This window comes from Chiloscyllium punctatum, chromosome 5 (genome assembly GCF_047496795.1).
Source record: "Chiloscyllium punctatum isolate Juve2018m chromosome 5, sChiPun1.3, whole genome shotgun sequence".
Lineage (NCBI taxonomy): Eukaryota > Metazoa > Chordata > Chondrichthyes > Orectolobiformes > Hemiscylliidae > Chiloscyllium > Chiloscyllium punctatum.
In genome coordinates this window covers 112,991,480-113,008,506 of record NC_092743.1, presented here as the reverse complement: position 1 = coordinate 113,008,506, position 17,027 = coordinate 112,991,480, and positions in this window count along the sequence as shown.

The window sequence follows — 17,027 nt, the reverse complement described above, 5'->3', positions numbered from 1 at the left end:
TCATACCAATCAATCCTGCTCTGGCTATTGACTCTATCCATTTATCTCATTATCTTCTATACCTCGATCAGGTCATTTCTCTTCCTCCTTCTCTCCAGAGAGAAAAGTCCGAGCTTAGTCAACCTCTCTTCATAAGACAAGCCCTCCAGTCCAGGCAGCATCCTGGTAAACCTTTGTTGCACCCTCTCCAAAGCCTCTGTATCTTTCTTATAGTAGGGCGACCAGAACTGAACACAATATTCCAAGTGTGATCTCACCAGGGACTTGTAGAGCTGTAGCAAAACCTCACGGCTCTTAAACTCGATCCCCCTGCTTTCTTAACAATCCTATCCACTTGGTGGCAACTTTAAAGGATCTATGTACTTGCACACCAAGATCCCTCTGATCCTGTCTTTAATTCTATATTCAGCATTCCAGTTCGACCTTCCAAAATGCATCATTTCGCATTTATCCAGGTTGAACTCCATCTGCCATTTCTCAGCCCAGCTCTGATCCTGTCTATGTCGCGCTGCAGACTGAAATAGCCCTCGATACTATCGATGACACCTCCAACCTTTGTGTCATCTGCAAATTTACTAACCCACTCATCAACCTCCTCATCCAAGTCACTTATAAAAACTACAAAGAGCAGAGGCCCAAGAACAGAGCCCTGTGGGACCCCCCATAAACATTGACCTCCAGGCAGAATACTTTCCATCTACAACTACTCTTTGCCTTCTGTCAGCTAGCCAATTCTGAATCCAGATAGTCAAGTCTCCTTGTATCCTATACTTCCTGACTTTATGAATGAGCCTACCATGGGGAACCTTATCAAATGCCTTGCTGAAGTCCATCTCCACCACATCTACTGCTTGACCTTTGTCGACCTGTCTTGTCACCTCCTCAAAGAACTCAATAAGATTTGTGAGGCATGACCTGCCCCTCACAAAGCCATACTGACTGCCTTTAATTGCGCTATGTTTTGCCAAATATTCATAACTCCTATCCCTCAGAATTCTTTCCAAAACTTTGCTGACCACAGACGTAAGACTGACTGGTCTGTAATTGCCAGAGATTTCCCTATTACCCTTCTTGAAAGGAGGAACAGCATTTGCCTCCTTCCAATCCTCTGGTATGACTCCTGTGGAGAGTGAGGAGGCAAAGATTTTCGCCAGTGGCTTAGCAACCTCCTTTCTCGCTTCCTGGAGCAGCCTGGGATAAATCTGGTCTGGCCCTGGGGACTTATCAATCTTAATGTTTTCCAAAATTTCCAGCACATCAACTTCATCAATCCTGATCTGGTCATGCCTGTATCCTAGCTCTTCAAAGTTTTCATTCACAACAAGGTCCCTTTCCTTAGTGAAAACTGAAGCAAAAAACTTATTTATGGCTTCCCCTATCTGCTCAGACTCCACGCACAGGTTCCCTCCACTATCCCTGATCGGCCCTACCTTCTCCCTGATCATTCTCTTATTCCTCATGTATGAGTAAAATGCCTTAGGGTTCTCCCTAACCCTTCCTGCCAAGCCTTTTTCGTGCTCCCTCCTGGCTCTCCTCAGTCTATAACTGAGCTCCTTTTCTAGCAAGCCTGTAATCCTCTAAAGCTGTGCTAGATCTTTGCTTCCTCTACCTTACGTAAGCTGCCTTCATCCTTTTGATGAGAAGCTCCTCTGTTCTCATCATCCAAGGCTCCTTAATCTTACCCCTTCTTACCTGTCTCAGAGGAACAAATTTGTGCATCACTTGCAACAACTGCTCCTTAAATAATCTCCACATGTCTGCTGTGCCCTTTTTGTGGAACAGTTGCTCCCAGTCTGTACTTTCCAACTCATGTCTGATAGCATCATAATTTTCTTTTCCCCAATTAAATATCTTCCCTTGGTAACTGCTCCTTTCCCTCTCCAAGGTTATGGTAAATGTGAGGCTGTTGTGATCACTGTCACCAAAGTGTTTTCCCACCACGAGGTCTGGCTCATTGCCGAGCACCAAATCCAAAATGGCCTCTCCCCTCGACAGCCTGTCCACATACTGAGTAAGGAACACACCGGGCAAAAACGGCTTCATCCAATCCATCTGCACTTAGGAGGTTCCAGTCGATACTGGGAAAGTTGAAATTACCCATAACAACAACCCTGCTACATCTGCATTTTTCCAGAATCTGCCCACCTATGAGTTCTTCAATCTCTCTACTGCTATTAGGGGGTCTGTAGAAAGCCCACAGTGTGGTGGCTGTTCCCTTGCTGTTCCTAACTTCCACCCATACTGACTCAGTAGGCAAACCTTCCTCAACAAGCTTCTTTTCCATAGTTGTGATGCACTCTCTGATTAGCAATGCTACACCTCCTCCCCTTTTTCCATCCTCCCTGTTCTTTTTAAGCATTCTGAACCCTGGAACATCAAGCAACCATTCTTGCCCCTGTGAAACCCACGTCTCCGTTATGGCCACAACATCGTAGCCCCAAGTACTGATCCATGCTCTAAGTTCGTCACTCTTATTTCTGACACTACTTGCGTTAAAGCAGACAGACTTTAACTGATCCCTTTGTTTCATCACATGAGAAACCTTCCTGATAGATTCATTACATCCTGTCACTGACCCATCTGCAACTGCCCCCTCTCAGACATATGGCTCTGCTTCCCACCCCTGTGCCAAACTAGTTTAAACCCTCCCAAACCACACGAGCAAATCTCCCACCCAGGACATTTGTGCCCCTCCAGTTCAGGTGCAACTTGCCCTTCATGTCCCCCAAGGTGTCCAAATGGTCTAGGGATCTGAAGCCGTCCCTCCTGCACCAGCCTCGCAGCCACGTGTTAAGCTGCATTCGCTGACTGTTCTTCACCTCACTGTCTTATGGCACCAGTAGCAAACCGGAGATCACTACTCTACTCGTCCTGCTCTTCAGCTTCCAACCTAACTCTCCATAGTCACTTTTAAGATCCTCAATCCCTTTCCTATACCCCCCAGTCCAGGAACTCCCCACCTACGCCCTCCACCTACTCCATGACTTTCATTTCTCTGGCCCCCAATGCCTCATCTTCACCATGGACATCCATGGTCTATTCTACATAGGCTCTTGCCCGAAACGTCGATTTCGCTGCTCGTTGGATGCTGCCTGAACTGCTGTGCTCTTCCAGCACCACTAATCCAGAATTTGGTTTCCAGCATCTGCAGTTATTGTTTTTACCACAGAGGAAATGAGCTTTCTGTAGTTAAATTACTATTAGACCTGAGAGAAATTATTAAAGGCCCAGAAGCCAAATGCCCCTTCCACGTGGCTGCCCTCATCTAGGGAATAAATGATGAATTAATTTACATAGAGTAAATTATGAAAACCGTCTCAGTACATGAGACCAACAACTTAGCTCTTCGAAGATGTCAAACAGTGATACAAACAAATGTGCATCTATGAATTTCTACAACCTATCTTCATAACTGAAGTTTCTCATCCTTGGAATAATTCTCACAGACCTCTTCTAGCAATGCACATTTCTGAATCATAGAACCCTTAGAGAGCGGCAAGAGGCCATTCGACTCATCAAGTGTGCACTGAGCTGTCAAAGAGCATCCCATCCAGAACTAGCCCCAAACCAGATCTTGCATTTACCATCGCTAATCCACCTCACCTGCACATTTTTGAACAGTGGCACCCAGAACAGTAAAAGAAACTGTAAGTGAGGTCTAACAGATGTCTTGAGTTTGTATAAGTTCAGCATAACGTCCCCAGTACTGGACTCTATATCTTGTTAATAAAGTCCAGGATACCATCATCTTTATTAACTGTTTTCTCCACCTTTCTACAATCACTAATGATTTATGCACATATACACCAAGATATCTCGGTTCGTGGGCACCCTTTAGAATACCATCCTTTTTTTTAATGTCTGATTATCTTCTTTCTAACAAAATGTGCCACACTTCTCCACATTCAAATTTCCCTGCCACCAATCTGCTTGCCCCACTAATTTTACAATGTTCTTTAGAAGTTCTGCACTGCCCTCGCAGTTTACAATGTTTTCAATTTTGGTTTATCCACTAACTTTGAAACTTTCCCCCATCGAAACACCTTCTTCCCCCACCAGCATGGTCTTAGGACTCTCAGCTTCTTTGTGGACCAAAGGCCTGAACCGTCCCCACCCACTGACACCCTACTGTGCTTGGCCGAGCGCATCCTCCTCGCCCTCAACAACTTCTCTTTTAACTCCTCTCATTTTCTTCAGATCAGAGGGGTGGCTTGGCTACCACATTGACCCCAGTTATATCAGACTCTTTGTGGGGTATGTGGAACATTCTTTGTTCCAGTCCTGCTCTGGCCCCCACCCACAACCCTTTCTCCAATATATCAATGCTGCTTCCCCCTCTCATCTGGTATTGGAAAGGTTTATCAATGTCACTTACAATTTCCACCCTGCCCTCGCTTTCACCTGGTCTATCTCTGACTCTTCCCTTCCCTTCCTCAACATCTGTTTCCATTTCTGTGGATGGACTGGCCACTAATATGCACTATAAACCCACTGACTCCCACAGCTACCTGGTCTATATATCCTCACACTGTGCTTCCTGTAAACACTCCATTCCATTCTCCCAGCTTCACCATCTCTGTCACAAATGTTCTGATGAGGCCAGCTTCAACAAGGGAGCCTCCAAAATGTCCAGTTTCTTCTTCAACTAAAGATTCCCAGCACCATTGTTGACAAGGCCCGACCCATCTCCCACACTTCCGCCTCACCCCCTCTCTTTCCTCCCACAACAAATTGGGTTTCCTCTGTCCTTACTTATTAGCCCGCCAGCATCAACAATTAGAAGATTAATCAGCCACCATTCCCACCACATTCAGCAAGCTAACACCACCAGACACATATTCCCCTCCCCTTCCTTGTCCGTATTTTGCAGGTACATTCCCTCCTGGACACCAGATCCACTTGTTCTTCACTCCCATCATCCCCACCCCCATCCCCGCCCCACAGCCCCACAGTACCTTCTCCTGCACCAAACAAAACTTGCCCCTTTACCTCCTCCCTCCTCAGTATCAAAGGGCTCAAACATACCTTCCAGGTGAAGCAGCACTTTACCTTCATTTCTCACAATCTAGTCTAATGCATTCACCTGTGCACAATCTGGTCTCCTCCACACTGGGGAAACAAATCATAGACTGGATGACCACTTCACAGAACATCTACATTCTGCCCACAAAAAAGCCCCTGAGCTTCCAGTTGCCTGCCACTTTAACAGCCCATCCTGTTCCCTAGCAACATCTCTGTCTCAGGCTTTTTTTTAGATTAGATTACTTACAGTGTGGAAACAGGCCCGTCGGCCCAACAAGTCCACACTGCCCCGCCGTGTGAAGTCCACTGAGCTTCAGTGAAGCTCAGCGCAAGCTGGAAGAACATCACCTGCTGTCCTCCAGACTCAATATTGAGTTCAATAATTTTAGGGCCTGAACTCTCCCTTATCCCAGCCCCTTACCTCACACACCAAACCTTGTTATCACAGTCTGCCATTACACACTACCTATTGGCATTGACAGTATCCATTAAGAGCTACGTACCCTCCCAGCCAGATCATTATTGACTCCTTTGTCTGTCCAACTGTTCATAGAATCATAGAATCCCTACAGTGTGGAAGCAGGCCCTTTGACCCATCAAGTCCAGACCGACCCTCCAAAGGGTATCCCACTCCCTGTCCCTGTAACCCTGCATTCCCTATGGCTAACCCACCTAGCCTGCACATCCCTGGACACAATGGGCAATTTAGCATAGCCAATCCACCCCACTCTTTGGGCTCTATCCCGAACATATATTCCTTAACCTCTCCCCCCACCCTATCTTCCGCATATACGCTAACATTTTCCTAGCTACCATCAGTTCTGAGGAAGGATCACTGGACTCGAAACGTTAACTTTGATTTCTCTTAACAGGTGCTGCCAGACCTGCTGAGCTTTTCCAACTTTTTCTGTTGTTGTTTCTGATTTACAGCATCCACAGTTCTTTCAATTTTTATAAAAGTAAGTGTTTGCATGGCTAAACTTTATCTATCTCCTCAAAAGCACTTCCTACGGTCGTATCCTAAATGGCTTCACACTGCCATATAACATGGTTCATATAATGCTGAGACATAGAAACATTTACACAAACACAAAACCTTCAAGGCCATAGCCAACAAAAGGGCATTATGTAATGTTAATCTCAATGAGTTGTATCACAGGACCCACTCAAACTTGCGCCAAAATCTAATTTACGGAACGGTTACTTTCGTGCATAGGTAGGACGTGTTGTCAATGTGTTTATCCTCTGCACTTAACAGTGCAATCACAAATAATCATTTAAGTGGTGATTTGGTGCTCCTCCTAAATAAATCAGCACACACAGCAACTGCATCTTTTTTTTAGATTACAGTGTGGAAACAGGCCCTTCAGCCCAACAAGTCCACACTGACCCTCCGAAGAGCAACCCACCCAGATCCATTCCCCTACACCTAACACTACAGGCAATTTAGCATAGCCAATTCACTGCACATTTTTGGACTGTGGGAGGAAACCAGAGCACCCGGAGGAAACCCACACAGACACAGGGAGAATGTGCAAACTCCACACAGACAATTGCCTGAGGCAGGAATTGAACCCAGGTCTCTGGCACTGTGAGGTAGCAGTGCTAACCACTGTCCAACCGTGCCACCCAGCCATTGAGCTGGTATGGTTTCTAAGTCTTATTTTTTTTGTAAAGGGAAAGAACTTCCATTATTTAGAAATTTATGAATAGAAAATCACAGACTGTATACTCAAGGTATACTCAATGAAAATGTCTTGGGAACTACCCAAAAACATCTAAAGGCAGAATCAGCCCTTTATATTATTATATTACAACATGACAACAACTTCATTGGCTAGAAAGAACTTTCATTAATTCAAATTTGCAAAATGTGACATGTAAAATGGATAAAGAATTAATTATTTGTTCTGAATTTTTCTATCTTCACTTTTAATGCTTTACCCTTGATTGTTGCTTCCCAATTTTGACTTTTCAGTGGCAGATTGCAGGAGATTGAGTGATATGGTTGATCCATTAAAGAAGTTGCAATTGAAAATGGTTACACCTCTCAGTGCACAATCCCACAGACGGAAACATTAACAGATTCTAACCTTTCCACACAGACTGTAGCAGCTACTCATTGCCAAGGTAACAATGTGACTTGCCACTTCTGCCTTTTAATTAATGACACTCATTCTGATTGGTTAATGTTCTCAGAACAGGACTGCTTCGTAGCCAAGCAACACGCGTCAACAGAAATGAATTGGAAAAATCGATGACATTAGAACATTAATAGTGAATCATGTATTTGGAAAACAATTTGAAGTAAGTCTCAGATCAGTAGTTCCAATTTTAGTGAAAAAGGTGCAATGTAAATATTCCAATATAATAAATTAAAGCTGATTTTGAACAACTTTTATGCTTATGTAGTATCTATATGTATAAATATTTGCCTCTGGAATTTAAACCAGTAGCTCTTGAAATATCCATGTAACTGATTGAGAACTCCAAAATAGTTTTGTGATTCCAATCTTCCAGTGTATCATCATTCTGCCTACTTTTCAGTTCTTTATGTCTGGTATTCTGGCATTGCCCTTTCACTGCACTAACAAAATAAGAGATCTAAACGCTACTTTAAAATAAAACCCAATGTTTGTATTTTCTGTCAGTTAATTTTCATTTATCTAAATCTCAGCATCAGCAATATTTGAATTCCAACCAAACTGAGTCAGGTCATTACATTCTACTGCATTGATTTCCCTAGCAACAAATCCCAGAAATTGCACCCTGCTGTGGTTTTTGTGTTCCATTGTGTCCTCCTTTCCAGTTTAATTGAACAATATTCACATGAAAAGGTTATTACATTGTCTGCCTGGAGCTCCCTTAGATGACAGTTGATGGGTACAAAGGAAGTGGATTTTCCATTAAACATTCACATGTGAAATCAAATAATGTTTTAAAAATGTAAATTCCTTACATGAATTGTATTGACTACTTTTAAATTATGTATAATATAGAGAGGATTTATTTCCAATCCACTGTATAAGCTTGTCATTACTTTTGTAAGTTAGGTGTTCTACACCATTGTTCTTTGAATGACAGCTTCAAGGTCACAGCATTTCTCCTGACCCCATCCACAACAACAATCAGCTCTTGAAAGCCACAGGACCAGATACTATTTCTATTCTTACGTTGAATTGCTGGTGACTCGATGCCCCATTTGTGGATAAATTCTAAATCAGAACAGAATATATTCATATCACCAATTTGGTTTATGGAAATAAATGGAAATGTGGAATTAAGTTTATTCAATAACTTCTGTGTAGCTCAACTGATGGAATTGAAGATAACCAGCAACGATCACATGTTAAAGAGAGAGTCATAACATTTCTGAAGCGATTACATTTAATAAGATACAGGGTGACCACAGCTGCCAAGGTAACCTGTGGAAGGGCATCCTCTCCTCAGTGTGTAATGTGGATTAGTTTCCAGACCAGACAGGTCTGTAGCTTTAAGACCTGTTACATGACATCATCAAATCTAATGTTCTTGTTTACAGGTACCCACCTTGCCTGCAGTCACATTTCTGTGTTCATTGAGTCAAAAAATATGGTGCTGGAAAAACACAGCAGGCCAGGCAGCATCCGAGGAGCAGGAGAATCGACGTTTTGGGCATTAGCCCTTCTTCAGGAATCATTGAGTCATTGAGTCAGTCAGGTAAATATGTGCAGTTACATCAGCCAACACAAGACCAGATAGCGTCACCTTGAAAATAATTAATGTTGTAAATAAACTTCAAGATGTCTGTTTGAACAGAGTCTGCCTATCGATTGTAAATGTTACATGGGTTAAACATAAAGAAAACCATAAGCCACATTATGGGAGCAGCAAGTGGACATTAAAAACTAGTTGTAACAGCTAGTGAGTAGCAGCAAGTAGAACTAAAGGCTGTAAAAAAGCAGTTATGAAAACTCTTTTTCCTAAGATTCATCCATTAATCTGTCTGAGCCACAGTTTAAAGCATAACCAAACCTGAAGTACTAGACTAAAGACTACAAACCTTAAAAGGAAAAAAAGAACTACAAAGGGATGGCAGGTGCTCGGCACCAACTCATTGGAACACACACATCCATAGAGAGGGGTTACCATTCATTACTTATTCCACTAGTGCAGCACACATGGAAATCTGCAATAGCTAATGGATATATACTGAATTTGGCAGGATGTGACCTGTGATGACTCACAAGGATCTGTGTTCAAGCCTTAGTTATTCACAGTATCACAGTATTTATTAACGACTTGGATATGGCACACAAAACCATATATCCAAATTTGAGGATGACATAAAGTTCGATAGGATTGTAGACAGAGTAGATAATAGCATAAAAGGGATATTGGTAGACAAAATGAATGAGCAAAACCATGCAGATGGAGTTCAAAGTAAACAAGTGTGGGGTTATCCATTTTGAACCGAAAAAGGATAGATCAAGGGACTTTCTAGATGGTACGATGTTAAATATAATGCATGTCCGAAGAGACTTGGGGGTTCAGGTGCATAGATCTTTAAAATGTCACAGACAGGTGCAGAAAACAATCATGAAAGCTAATAGAATTCTGCTGTTTATGTCTAGAAAAATGGAGTATAAGGATGCAGAATTTGAGCTGCACCAAACAAAACCCTTGTTTTGGAGTACTGTGAGTAGATGTGGGCACCACACTTCAGAAAGCATATATTAGCTATGGAGGGAGTATAACTTCGATTTACAATAACGATACCAGCACTTCAGGAGTTATGAGGAAAGACAGTACAAATTGGGCCTGCTTTCTCTAGAATGTAGAAGGTTAAGGAGAGATCTGATCCAGGTTTAAGATATAAAGAGAAACTATTTCCACTGTTTGAGTATAGGGATTTAGAACTGGGGGCATAGTCTGGGAATTAGAACCAAATCATTCAGGAGAAATGTTAGGAATCTTTTCTACACTCAAAGGTTTCCAATGCTCTTCCACAAATGGCAGTGGATGCTGCATCAGTTGTTAATTTTAAGTCTGAGACAGATACATCTCTGTTAAGCAAAAGTATTGAGGGATATGAACCAATGGAGTTAAACCACAGACCAACCATGCTGTCATTGAATGGTGAAATTGGCTCAAAGGGCCTACTCCTGTTCCTATGATTCTATGTTCCTAAGAGAGGTGCTGGATTTTAAACCATGTCTTTCCTCTTAGCTAAACCTGGGCTTTATGCCTGAAAAGTCAATTCTCCTGCTCCTCGAATGCTGCCTGACTTGCTGTGCTTTTCCAGCGCCACACTTTTCAACTCTGATCTCCAGTCCTCACTTTCTCCACCATCCTAAAGTATAGTGTTCGTCCTGATGTCCTGTTCAGGATTTATCAAACCCTTTCAGTACTTGATTGAGAGACTTTTATACAGAGGTTCTGAATGTGTCAAATAAAAACAGATGACAATTCTAACAAATTGGCCTGAGTACAATCAATCATAGAATAACCCACGAGAATATATCTCTGCAACTCTTTTTCTGCACACTGATACACTTAATTAACTTCCTCAAAAATATTTCTGCAATTAACTAACATCTGCCTTGTGTCTTGTTTCATTCTTTTTCCATTTCAGAAGCTATTTGGTTTGGTTCAATTTTGAGCTAGCATTATCTCGGAGAAGACGTGAGCAAGTTTAATAACATGTTGAACTCACATCTGCAATTCCGATGCTATAAAAAAAGAACTCTCAAGGGTGAACCAAATAAATCAAAATGTTTCAAAACACTTTAGATATTCAAAATACGAAATAAAAGCAGCATTCTTCTGTAGATACTCAGCAGGCCTGGCAAATTCTGTGGAGAGAGAAACGGAGTTAACAGGCTATGTACCCAATTGAGACAAATTTGTTTGGAGGGTTTTTCTCCTCAAGGCCTACCTCATTCCTATTACGTCTCTCTTTTCTGGTTCCTCCCCTATCTTAACACATGCTGTTCCCAGATCAACTTGCCAATGCTGGGACATCACGGAATTGATCAGCATCCTGGCACATGCAGCCAGGTAAGGATGATCAGTCTGGATCTGCCTGCATGATTCGTGATACTTGCTGTGGACGCGGAAGACAAGGGGAGATTGGCAGCCCAGTTTACAGAGAGGGACCTGGAGATTCTGCTGGACGGGGTGATGCACAGCTGAGAGATCCTGTTCACCTCAGTCCAACATGGCACCTCCACATTATAATCCCCAAGGCGAGAAGAGTAAGATATGGCATCAGAGCATGCTAGCCTGATCTGAAGCTGCCAACTAGGTTAGTCTGGAGTATGCACAGCACAATAGGAAGAAGGCTAACCTATTTTTCTTCTCTGCCAGCACAAGTGGCCCCAGTTTCTATCCAATACCTCACACTCACTTTACTCTGCTACTGTACCCACCTCCTGTGCTCTACTACTCTCACTATTACCTGCAGCACCTTTCCACATTTATTGTCACCCATTCTATGTCCTTATGCCACTAGCCCTGCATGTCCTCTGTGCTGCCTACTCATTCACTTGGCACACCTCTCCACATGTGCCAAAAATAATATTTGTGCCAACCACTTTCATCTCCCCTAATAGCTACCTCTCTCTGAGGAAACGCAGAGCTCCCCCGGAATAAGGCAGGAAGATTCAAGACTGACAATTAGCTGCCTGACCTTTGGTTCCTAGGCAAAAGTGAGAACTGTAGATGCTGGAAATTAGAGTTGAGAATGTGGTGCCGGAAAAGCGCAGCAGTTCAGGCAGAATCCAAGGAGCAGGAGAATTGAAGTTTCGCACAAAAGCCCTTCATCAGGAATGAGGCTCTGAGCCGAGGGGGTGGTGAGATAAATGGGAGGGTGTTCAGTTGAGGGGAACATAGCTGAGAGTGCGATAGGTAAATGGAGGTAGGGATAAAGGTGATAGATCGGATGGGGAGGGTGGAGCGGATAGGTGGGAAGGAAGATGAACAAGTAGGACAGGTCATGAGGGTGGAGCTGAGTTGGAAGGTTGGAGCTGGGATAGGGTGGTGGGGGGTGGAAGAGGGCAAATGATGCCATGGAGCTGGAGGGCCCCAAGGCAGAAGATGAGGCGTTCTTCTTCCAGGCATCATGTGGTTAGGAAGTGGTGATGGAGGAGGCCAAGGACCTGCGTGTCCTCGGCAGACTGAGGGGGAACTCAAGTGTTCAGCCATGGGGCGATGGGGTTGGTTGGTGCGAGTGTCCTGGAGATGTTCTCTGAAGTGCTCTGCCAGTAGGCTTCCTGTCTCCCCAATGTCAAGGAGACCACACTGGGAGTAATGGATACAATAAATGATGTGGGGAGTGCAGGTAAAGCTCTGATGGATGTGGAAGGCTCCTATGGGGCTTTGGATGGAGGTGAGGGAGGAGATTTGCGCACAGGTTTTGCAATTCCTGCAGTAGCAGGGAAAGGTGCTAGGTAGGGAGGGATGATTGTGTGTGCATGGACTTGATAAGGGAGTCACGGAGGGAACAGTCTTTGCAGTCTTTGATGGGGATGGGGAGAGGGAAATATACCTCTGGTGGTGGGGTCCATTTGTAGGTGGCAGAAATGGCAGAGGATGATGCGATGTATCAAGAGGTTGGTGGGATGGAAGGTGAGGATCAAGGGCATTCTTCCCTTGTTGCAGTTGGAGAGGTGGGGTTCAAGGGCAGAGATGCGGGAAGTGGAAGAGATGCACTGGCAGACATTATCAAGCACGTGGGAGGGGAAATTGCAGTCTTTAAAGGAGGAGGCCATCTGGTGTGTTCTGTGATGGAACTGGCCCTCCTGGGAGCAGATGTGGCTGAGGCGGAAGGTTTGAGAACAAGGGATAGCATTTTTGCAGGAGGCAGGGTGGGAGGTGGTGTAGTCCAGGTAGTTATGGGAGTCGGTGGGTTTGTAGAAGGTGTCAGTGTTGAGTCGATCACTGTTGATGGAAATGGAGAGGTCCAGGAAGGGGAGGGAGGGGTCTGAGGTGGTCCAGGTGAACTTAAGGTCGGGGTAGAATGTATTGGTGAAGTTGATGAACTGTTCAACCTTCTCCTGGGCCCCTTTGGTCTGGAGAAAGTGGGAGGATTCAAAGGAGAAATTATTGAGAGTAAGGACAAGTTCAGCCAAATGAATAAGAATGTCAGTGGAAGGGTGCTGGTGAGGATATCGGGAGAGGAAGAAATGGAGGGCTTGGAAGCCCTGGTCATGGCGGATGGAGGTGTAGAGGGACTGGATGTCCATTGTGAAGATAAGGCATTGGGGGCCAGGGAAACGAAAGTCTTGAAGGAGGTGGAGGACGTGGGTAGTATCTCAAATGTATGTGGGGAGTTCCTGGACCAGGGAGATAGGACAGTATCATGGTATTTGTAGATCAGTTTGGTGTGGCAGGAGCAGGCTGAGACGATGGATTGTCTGGAGTAGTCAGGCTTTTACATCTTGGGTAGAACCGGGCAACGCAGGGATCCCGAACTATGATTTTGGAAGCTGTGGGTGGGAGATCCCTTGAGGTGGTGAGGTTGCATATAGTCTGGGAGATGATGGTTTTGAACCCCCCTGGTCCTCACTTTCCACCCCACCAACCCCCGTATACATCGCATCATCCTCTGCCACTTCCGTCACCTACAGATGGACTCCACCACCAGAGATATATTTCCCACCCAACCCCATCCACTTTTGGTAAAAAACCATTCCCACCGCAACTCCCTCATCAGGTCCACGCAACACCCCCGCCTCCCCCTACTAACCCACCCTCCCCTCCCCTCCTGGCACCTCCCCCTGCCACCGCAGGAATTACAAAACCTGCGCCAACACTTGCCCCCCTCACCTGCTTCCAAGGCCCCAAAGGAGCCTTCCACATCCATCAAAGTGTCACCTGCACTTGCACACATGTTATTTATTGTAACCATTGCTCCCGATGCAATCTCATCTGCATTGGGAGACAGGACGCCTACTCGCAGATTGCTTCAGAGAACATCTCCGGGACACCTGCACCAACCAACCCCACCGCCCTGTAGCTGAACATTTCAACTCCCCCTCCCACTCTGCAGAGGACATGCAGGTCCTTGGCCTCCTCCATCTCCACTCCCTATCACCCAATGCCTGGAGGAAGAACACCTTATCTTCTGCCTCGGGACCCTTCAACCCCATGGCATCAATGTGGACTTCACCAGTTTCCTCATTTCCCCTACTCCCACTTTATCCCAGTTCCAACCTTCTGACTCGGTTCCGCCCTCATGAACTGTCCTACTGTCCATCTTCCTTCCCACCTATCTGGTCCACCCTCCTCTCTGACCTATCACCATTATTCCACCTCCATCTACCAATCGCACACTCAGCTATCTTCTACCCATTCCCATCCCCACCCTCTTCCCATTTATCTCACCACCCCCTTATCTCACAGCCTCATTCCTGATGAAGGGCTTTTGTACAAAATGTCGATTCTTCTGCTCCTCAGATGCTGCCTGACTTGCTGTGCTTTTTCAGCACCATACTCCTGACCTTTGGTTCCTCTCTATTTATGTGGTGAGCATCTAGACACCCTCCACGATTGGTTAACTGATCTTGTCCAAGCCCTGGACTGGCTTCAGAGGCTGCCCTTGTCTTACTGTGCCAGGACATCCTGAGTGAAAACTATCTCTCTCTTGACTTGGCTGAGGACAACCAAGACAGGCTTGCTGCCTTTGTGTCTGTGCTAAACCGCACAGTAAGAGAAATGTAGTCTGAGATTGTTATATATTGCTGAGACGGCAAAACACAAAACAATAATGGAAAGCAATGCAAGGTCGAGATACAATTCTGCCATGAATCTCATCGTAGCCCACATTATTTAGGTTCCAGTGTGATTTTGCCCAATATTTCAGGTCATGACTTGTAATTCCATTCTCTCGAAGATCTTAGAAGGAGCTGTGTCCTGAGTAAAGATCTAGCAAGAATGCTGAGTCTAAATTGGTGGTAAGCCAAGTTTTCTCTTTAACATACTGTTAACTAGTTACACTCTTAAGCTAAACAACAAGAGATTGTATTGATTCACTCCCCTCCAGTCTATTGTACATGATGGCTCACATGACTACTATGTATGCTATTTATATGTTTCATTATTAAGCTTTTATGTCTCTCCCAAGTCTGTGATATGGGCATCATGTACACTAACATACATCTCCCCACTCCTCCCCATAAGTCTCTGCCCTGGCGACCAGGCTTTGACACTTTGACTAGTTCATGTATTAAAAACAGTTTACCCAAGTGTTCTTATCCATTAGGTGGACAAAGGACCATGGAATTTGATTTGTTGTTCAATTCAATTTTATCACAAAATGTTCTTCTGTAAAATCACAATGTAAGCATTTCCTGAATTCCCACAATATTTATTCTCTATTTAACTCCATGCACCTGATAAAGAATATTACCCACAATGATCTGCATGTTTGAGCTAGGTAACTGGAATCTCCTTCCTCTCTGATGTGGGTCTGGCTCTCTTCTATAAGGATGGGTCTCACAGGGGTCAGGGCAGATCTTCTTGCTCACTCTCCAGGTGGTGAGCTCCACTGCTGGGCAGGTCAAATCCTCGCTGAGTCTTTGGTGCATCTTCACTGAGTCTTCATTGAGTGGGTGATGTCCAGATGTGCATTCTTATTGCCCCCTCAACCCTGACATTCCAGAATATTCTATGGTCTTTGACCAACAGAGTCATGATCTGAGTTAAAATCATCCACTGGGGTCTTGCCAGCACCCTGCATCATTGCCAGATGAATGGACAGACTCAGGCAGTCAGGATGTCAGAATATCTGAACAAAGTTTCTGTAATATACAACCCTTGAGCTGGTTATAACTGGTTCCCCTTGAACCGTTGTAATCTCTTTGATGTCATTTGCACTGTTCTCTTTAGCTGATAAATGCCGGCCACTGTTTAATTTAGAAAGGAGAAAGTGGGGACTGCAGATGCTGAAGATCAGAGTTAAAGAGTGTGGTGCTGGAAAAGCACAGCCAGTCAGACAGCAACCGAGGAGCAGGAGAATCAACGTTTAGGGCATAAGCCCATCGTCAGGAATGGGCAATTTAGTTTGGCCAATTTTCTGTCCAGCCTGTTTTCTCCAACTCTGGGTCAATATAAAATATTGAATATTGGGCCCATGGTCACTTGAGCATGGCTCCCATCCTTTGCTCACCTGTATAAGCACTGGGGTGGTTTTAGCAATCTTGTTCTTAGCTGTCTCAGAGGAAGGTGGGAATCTCTGCTTTCCAAGTTTTCATTTGCTTATGGATAAATCAGTGTTTGTTATTTCAGACTCCAGAGAATTCATGGTCCATATTCAGGTTCCCCCTGTCTTTTGGAAAAATGTTCCAGTAAAGCTAGAACAACACTGGCATCTACCTAAAAATGTGGAAAATTGCCCAGGCATGTCTTGCACACAAAAAGTAGGACAGATAAATCCAATAGCACCCCATCAGTCAACTCTCAATCAGTAAAGTGATAGAAGGTGTCATCAACAGTGCGATCAAGAAGCATCTGCTCAGCTCCCCACCTTTGGAAGGCAGTGTGATTCTAAAGAACAAGATCCCGCATGTGTTCATGGACATTACCATCAGACACAACACCATGGGCCACATTAAGGTGGAGCTCTTTGCCAGTGAGGTCCCAAAGACTGCAGAAAAAGTCTGTGCACTGGAGAGAAGGGTTTGGCCGCAAGAACTCGACATTACACAGAACCATTCCTCAATTCATGTGCCAGGGTGCCGGCTTCACAAAACACAATGGCACTGGTGTAAAATTCATCTATAGTGAGATTATTGCCAATACATTTTCCATTGAAGCACCCAGGACCTAATATGTTGACAATGGCCAATGCTGAGCCAAATACAAATGAATCAAAGTTGTTCATATGTACTGCTAAAATTACATGGTTGGATGGAAAGCAAGTCATAAAGGGCTACAAAATCATGCAGAAGATGGTGGGATTTTGGCAGTGGCAGTGGCAAAACTGTTGGTATTGTTAATTTGTGGACAATATGAATAGATTGGGA